We start from the raw sequence: 8,004 nt of genomic DNA on the forward strand, positions 1-8,004 counted from the left end.
ACATGAACTCATTTTATATCAAAGAAACTACACCAGAGCCATGAAAACAGCGGTGCTAGGGCAGACTGAGCAATAAAGGCTGTCTTGCTGAATAGAAGTAATTTTTCCTAAATTCAAGGATCACTGTTACATTGCATTATTAATGCAATTAATGTCTGTTCTTACAAAACATGTGTTAATGCTGGTTTAAAATTAGAGATTAATTGTTCATATTATGGATTTCTATTTTTGTAAGTCAAAGCTGTTCTAGAGTAATGACACATGCAAAAATACAATCACATTCACTTGCAAATGGCAAGGGCTTTTTAATGGAAAAAAGAACTGAACTTTCCATCACATTATCAGCTAACAGTTTACTAATTGCCTTTTATGGTTTGGCTAAGATGGTTAACTATAGAAAACTGTATTCACAAATACGACTGCAGCCTAATCTCCATTTAAGAAGCACCTCTAAGGCTTTCATATGCTTCATGTACACTTCTGAAGCTTTATTGCCTGTGCTTTGGGAAATGCTTTAATTTGCAAGTTTAACCTCAAAACTAATCTCAAATTCTAAGAGAGTACCCTTATTCTGGGCCAGCTCTGATTGCCTGTGGAATTTATCTAGACAACGTGCTACTGACAGAATGAGTCTACGCTTTATTTCATAGAATCATAGACTAGTTTGGGTTGGAAGGGACCTTCAAAGGTCATCTAGTCCAACCCCCCTGCAATGAGCAGGGACATTTGGACTAATGTTGCATTTTGGGGCAGCCTTTCCTATTAAGATCCATGCAACTTCTATTTGTGCCTCAGCCAGCCACACTGAACCAGGGCTTGGAGTGCTATATATTGAAACTTGTCCTTGCAGGTTTGTATGTGGGCAGGTTTTGCTTTAAGTTGGTCAGAAATCTTGCTGCTTCACAGAGTGTGTGCAGGCAAAGTCACATGAATGATAACAGTACTTTAAAATTGTAGCCAAGCATGTTCTGCAAACTTCCACCAAATGTCGAAATTAGGTATCACTGTACACAGAATCATAATATTCAGTCCTAGTGCAAGTGCCCAGCACAAACAATGAGGACATACAGGAGAGGATAATAATATTTTGGAGACAGTGAGGCATCCAGATGCTCCTGTTGGAGGTTAGATTCTACAGCTTTTCTTGATTTATAAGCAAGAAAAAGACGAAGGACAAATTTTGAGAGCCTGTCTAGCATAACTGCTAGCTAAGTACAGTCCATTACATTTCTCAAGCATCTGCTCCTAAGCAGCTATGAACACCAACTTGGCCCTATATGTTAGGACCTTGGCTAGTACATTTAGAAAGTCTGCTGAAAAAAGGGCCTTGAAAGCACACATACTTCTTCCTAGGAAGAGATCCACACTTAAATACTGAGGAAAAATACAGTCTGTCAATTCCACAACCTACCATCACTTGTCATCAATACTCAACTTTACATTTTTGCTTTCAGTCTCTGTGGTATACCAGTTGCAGAGAGAAAAGTAATTTAAGTCTTACCCTTATAGACTATGCTATTACATTACTTGGTCATAATATTACAAAATGCTATTGTGAATCCAAAATGTAGAGGGAGACTGAAAATCATAATTTCAAAATGCAAAGCATTTCAGGGGCTGGCTTATCCTTTCTACAACCCTCCCATGAGTACAGGTACTTATTTTCATCTGACGTCCTTCCTTCTAGCTGAGTCCTTGCGTATAACCTCTTTCTCTGCATTCCCCTCTCCCGCAACCTCTTTTCCTCATTTGACTGATCTCACTGACCAGAATGCTGCATATTTGATCTACAAGTATTCAGATTGACCAGAAGAAGTTCACCAGCTTTGTGGCAGTCAGATACTTGAAATCTGGAAGAGAATGAAAAATATGGAAGGAACATTGCTCTCTTTTTATAGCAGTTGCCAGGTGAACTAAAACATGCCCTCTTGACTGAAAAATTAAGGAGATGAGAGAATACCAAGAGGATTCTCCACATTCAACACAGTTTACCAGAATATACTCTTTTTTTTTTTGTGAGCATCTCTCACTGTAATTTGACAGAAGTTTGAAACTGAATTCATTTAGTCTGTTGAAAATCCCACCCTCAGCTTTTGGAATCTAACCAGGTATTTGTTTTGAGCTGCTTTGCACTTACAGATTCCCTCACTTGTATTTAGGGAAGCACTGTCAATGTTTTAGGTGGAATTTAATAAACTGTACTAGAGATATACAACAGCAAAAGTGTAACTGTAAAAAAACCTCAGACTTGCTCTATGACTTTCTCACTCATCCTTACCTAGGTTTTTCATTAAAATAACCTGCCACCTCACTGTTTAGTAAAACTTTACTAGTCTGAACACAATCCTTGAACTACAGCCCACATGCCACTGCTACTACTTTAGTTAGGCGAGCATTTTAAACACTCTTGGGATATGACCGAGTTGACAATCATTCACCTCAAGTAGCTTGTTTGTTGTGGAAAGTATTTTGAGCTTTTGAGCATCAGAAGAGATGCCCCATAGAAGAAAATCTTCAGCAGGCTGAGGTGGTAGAGAAATTGGGGGGGACATGTCACAGCTCTGCAGCAGACATATGCCCCAGGTTTTGGAGACAGCCAGATTCATTCAACAGGCAGAGAGCCACAGACTTGTTTTGTGTCTGTGGTGCAGGCAGATTCAGAGACCCTTGACTAGTGTCCTGCAGCTTCTGGGAGAGGTTTCTAATCAGGAGATGGCTTTCTGAGGGTAGTTGCTCTGGCTTGATCACACTGACCAAGGGCATTGGGTTGAGGTAGCTAGGCATAGCTGCCATTGAACTGCCTTTACACTTTGGAAACCAGGTAAAAAGTAATCTGAAATATCATTAAGAGTTCAGTCTTAACATCAGATATAAAATGGTGTCTGTATTTTGGATTCCTGGTAACAGAAGCTAAAGCTTGTTCTCCATGCACTGGAGGGCACTGCAGCACTGAGGAAGAAACATGCTTCAAAAGGACATTCCAGAAAATATTGACATTTCAGATACCAGAAGAGGCTGGGGGAATCAGAAGACAGCAGAGCACCAGTCATTCATTACTGATCTGGCACACTCAGTCCCCCTTCAGTTGGAAGTGTTACAGCTTTATATAGACCTGCAAAGGTCTCAGCAAACCTCTATATAGGCAGGCTCCGTAGCCTCAGATATGTGCTCAATGTTCCCTTTTCAAGTACAGTAATTTTCTTCAAGTACTTAAATTTATTTTTTTCATGTATTACAGTATGTTTCAGATTTTAGTGAACAAAATACACAGCTAATTCTGCCCACCCAAAAAGAGCCAGGTAAACAGCAGAAGAGGTCTCAGTTTTGCAGTTTGTGTGTTATTTGGTCTGTCCATAATACAAACCTGAATTGGGTCTTTTTTTTTAGCTCAGTGATGTTTTCCTGAAAACCAGGATCAGGTGCCACAGTACTTTTTCCTTGTTCCTCCAGCCAAATCCTTTATGAGAGCTCCATCTCTCTGCATTCAAGGGAAGGAGAGAATCTTAGAGGTGATGGCTCTCCACTGCATAAGAAACAGAAAATAAAAAGGTTCTCTGTAGCGGAAACAGGAAAAAGAGTGATTAAAATAATAGTTAAGATATTTTAAGAAAAATTCTTCCTGTGACTCTCAAAAGCAAATCCGAGATACACCGTGTAGGTGTGATGGCATTCCTACCTTTGCATAGTCAGAACATGGATCAGAAATATGAATCCTTTTTTCACTTTTCCTCCCACTCATAGTATTTACACTCCTTTTCAACTCCAGTTGTCAATTATCTACCACTCAGGCACTGTAATAAATTGCAATTCTGTCATTTTCCATGTTACTGCTCTAAGTCTTATATGTTATTTCTCTCCCATTGCAATTCTGTCCCTTCACCCTCCATCTTACTAAGAAGTGTCCTCCCACCTTCCTTTTACTTGCCAGTCTCCCACTCTGTGTCTCACCCTCCATTCAAAATCCACCAGCTACATCTCAAGGTGGTTCTTTTGGTTTCAACTTTTTTTGCACCTCTTCTCACACACACACACTTGTCTCTCTGCTATATGTTTACTCAAGGTCACAAGTTTCTTCCCTGTTTGTTGAGGAGAGGCCTGGCTGCAGCCCTCTCCTGACAACTCTGCTCAGGTCTCTTGCCAGCTAATGGGGAAGGGAAGGCTGACAGCAAGAGAAGTAACCATTGAAAGGAGTGAAACTGTGGTGTAAAACAGGTTGCAATGCTAATGGGAGAAACAGGCAGACAGATCTATTTAGGGTTTCTGTGAAATTGCTCCCAAACTCTGATTTCATGCAAAGCAGTAGGATCAGTTTTTACCTCCCAGGTTGCAACAACCTCAGGGCATGCACATCATCAATGCTTAGGTCTCTGTCTCAGGGTGGCAAACAGTGATTTTACAAAGCAGAAAGCTATGCCACTTTGTGAGGAAAAAAAGGATGGCAAATACAATTACTTACAAGAGACAACATTAACTCCCAGAGCCTGGAACAAGGTATCAGGAAATAAATGCATTTGTCTTACAAGCCTATGATCTTCAGTCCCACCCATGCTGGGCTGTGTACCAAGTTAAGAAAGCAGAGCTAGATGTGCTTTAAGCTTGTAGCAAAGACCAAAGCAAGCTCTTGCTGTGGCTGTAAATCACATTCTGTGCCAGGTTTCAGCAATATAAGCTAGTTACGCAGAACTGAAAATGAAAAGAAAGTGAAGTGATTATTTTGATTCAGTAATATCTGTATCAATACAAATTAAAATTTTGTATTTTAAGCTGCATGAAGTTATTTATCAGTATAAGTAAAGCTTTCAACAACACCAAAATGAATTCTCTATTTGAACCTTATCCTAACAGGGTTTAGTTCCTCTGGTCCTTACACTTGGTTAGTTTTATTATAGAACCAGGCATCTTCCCAGACAATAAAATATATATATGTATACACTCAAGCTTATAAAACCTAAGTAAAACCAGATTTCTTGCTGTCTGTCTACTAACATCTGTGCTAATCAGTAATGGGAGGAGACAAGAGGGGAAAAAAGGCAAGAGCTATTTGTGTGCTTGGCTATGTCTTGTGATAACATTATGCTTGAATCATTCTTCCATTGCCCTGTCAAACTTGTTTAGATTAAAAAGGTCAATTAAAAAATGCAGAATACAGAATTACTTGTTCTGAAGTGAAGAGGTGTAGTATCCAGAAAATGTAAACTTCTACTCACACAAAACACCATTTTCAAGAAGATCGCAAATCTGTACAGCATGCTACAAATCAAATAATTTGTTCTGACATAATTTTGATATAAACTTAAGCTTTTCATGCTCTAACTTGTTTAACTGTGCAGGGGCTAAAGATGATCTGTACCACTCTTTACCATGCTAGGATAACCCAATACTGCAGGAGCAAGACACACATCTTTCAGAATGGTGCCACTCCTCACATGCATGTAATCCTGACAGGGTAGAGAGAAGCCTGTAACTTGCTTCCACCCCTGAAATATGTTGCAGGAAACACAGCTGGACTATGAAAGCTTCCCTCTAGAAGAAGACAGTCCTAAGGATTATAGATGGTACTATTGGCTACTTTTTTGTAGGTGCTAGCTCAGTTTTTATGACATGAGCTCATCCCCTGCCTAGAAGAATGACATATCTGCACCACAACACATTTCTCTCTATGCCAGACACCTAAGGTAGTTCAGAACTGTCTGGTTGGCTGTACTGGTGAGTACAAATACTCAGATATGGTGCTTGTCTTCTCTTTAGTGTCTTTGAGAGGAGGTCAGGTTAATCAATCAATTCAGTTTGCAAATTGTACCTAGTTCTGGAGCTGGTTTATTTCTAGTTAGCTGAGCATTTCTACTTCATTTAGTGGGTAATTAAGGAGCTGAATAAAAGATTCAAATTCAAAATTATGCCAATGTACATGAAATATTTGTAATTGTCTCCAACTCAGAGTGTTAATGCTGCAGAGAGCATAACAAGCTGATTTGATTATGCCCAGTGTTATTCAGCAAGGGAAATACATTCACTCAATGTTGCTAGGCTACCAGACTTATTTACAGATAGTTAGAAGCTTCCAGGGCAGAGAGAGCTGAAAGGCTTCAAGAACAGATGTAAGATGGGGAAATAATAAATGATACTGATGATGCATTAGAATTCATTCGAATTTTCACTGTACTGTGAGATCCCAGTGAGTAAACAGGTAAGCAGCAAACACCTCAGTACTTAAGTAACCCATCACACTGCATGCAATAGAGTTTGAGAAAACAGAGAGATGGAAAAAAAGATGGAAAAAAAAAAACACTGGTACTGCACAGCAGTTAAACCAGTTGAAAAATTTAATACAGACTTTCAGTTTTGGAGTTAGCAGTTGAAAAATCAGGTCACCAAGTATGTGTATAAGAACAACAATATGCACCTAGAGAGGAAGCTATTAATATAAAAATTCACTGTTAATAGATGCTAGTTGGGCTAACCTAATGAAATGGAATCTTTTTCTTTGTATTTTGTTGTTGTTATTTCAACTGGACACATACCCTGGTGCATACCTTATTTAGCAATGTGACTACCCAAAAGGAAAAGCCTTGCCTCCAACAAGCCCCATACAGCTCATTTTGGAGGTTTGACAAGCATTGGCAGTGTTATAATTATAAAGCAAACCTACCTGCAGCACTTCACAGCTTGCCCTCAGGGTCCTTCACCAACTTTGTCTTTGCAGGACACAGCAATGTCCAGCTTCTTTCTTTCGGATAGGAACCCAGGAGCTGAGGGCCCTCACCCATGGCACTATCTCACAGGTCTGGACATGGCAGACAGAGCCAAGGGCTGCAACATGGTTCAACAACGGTCACAGACCAGCAGAAGGGATGGACCATGCCAGGAACAGCAGAAGCTTGTCTAGAGACAGGGCTCTAACACAGCTCCAAGATCCAGCCAAGAGTCAAGTTATCAGTAGCACAAGTCCACAATCCAGCTGGGAGTCAGAGCTGGAAACAAGCACACTCACACTATGGCTTAAGGAATAAGTAAGGCCCAAGCCTGAGCTTAAATGGTTACTTGGGCCTATGAGAAGGGAGTGTGTGGGTGGGGGTCCCAGGTGAAGCTATTCAAGACAATTAGGGCCTCAGTGCCCTCTGGGCCTTGATACTTTAATGTATTTTACGGGTTTTCCAATGAACAAAATGACAAGATGGGAGAGAGAACGAGTGCAGTCAAGCATGGGTCTGTGTGACTGCATGTTGAGGGTGTTATCTAAGTACACAGCTTCCCCATGCTCCTAGTTAAAGCTGAATATGTTTTTCACTAATAAAACAATTTCCCTATACAGGAAAAAATCTGATTTATGGAATATGACCACATCAAATTCAAGGCAGAAAATAATTTTTGCCAATAGAGTTCAAGTTCTGTCCTGTGAGGAAACAGATACCTGCAACTCCAAAATAAATCACTTCCACAAATGTGACAGTGTCAGCTTCAGGTCTAACAGGTTTAGAAACAGATTTCTCTTGATGTTGCTACTGAAAGGTATGTAAACATACATAGGTTTGCACACCAGCAACCTTAAAGAAAAAAAACCTACAGATATACAAGAGTGGCTCGTTCCAGATGAAGGAATAGAATAGGAAATTTGCAATGGCTGAAATGCTGCAGTCTGGGTGCTAACCATAGCTGTGCTGTAAGCTTGATGACTAAAACTCGACGAACACCGTGAGTCATATTAGGCTGTACCTCCCCTACCCTGGCTGGCTGAGCCCGTTCATGTCAGTATGATACAGTGAGAGAGGATCTCAGTTGAGAAAAAGAGCACATTAAAAAACAAAGAGAGGAACAAGCAAAATGTGTTTACAGCCTGCTCTGTTGGTTTGCAGCTGGCATGCATTAACATCCACCACTTAAATGTTTAAGGCTCTATTACTCAAGCAGACGAGTGGCAGTAGCTGCAGGCACAGAAGCAAATTTTACTCCATTAACTCTCAAATACCACCTGGAGTAACTTCTTATCTCTGGAGTTCCTTTGTT

The 8,004-nt window shown here is 40.2% G+C and overlaps 1 long non-coding RNA gene across 1 annotated transcript; it reads right to left on the minus strand.

Moving 5' to 3' along the window:
- Positions 1–1,964: 1,964 nt before the first annotated feature.
- On the minus strand, positions 1,965–6,986 carry LOC110362914 (uncharacterized). The gene is made up of 3 exons (XR_002420608.2): positions 6,650–6,986; positions 4,457–4,683; positions 1,965–3,523 (listed from the first exon to the last, which is right to left on the minus strand). It is a non-coding gene; the product is annotated as an uncharacterized LOC110362914 (long non-coding RNA).
- Positions 6,987–8,004: the final 1,018 nt, after the last annotated feature.

The sequence above is a fragment of the Columba livia genome, chromosome 4, assembly GCF_036013475.1.
Source record: "Columba livia isolate bColLiv1 breed racing homer chromosome 4, bColLiv1.pat.W.v2, whole genome shotgun sequence".
NCBI classification, from domain to species: domain Eukaryota; kingdom Metazoa; phylum Chordata; class Aves; order Columbiformes; family Columbidae; genus Columba; species Columba livia.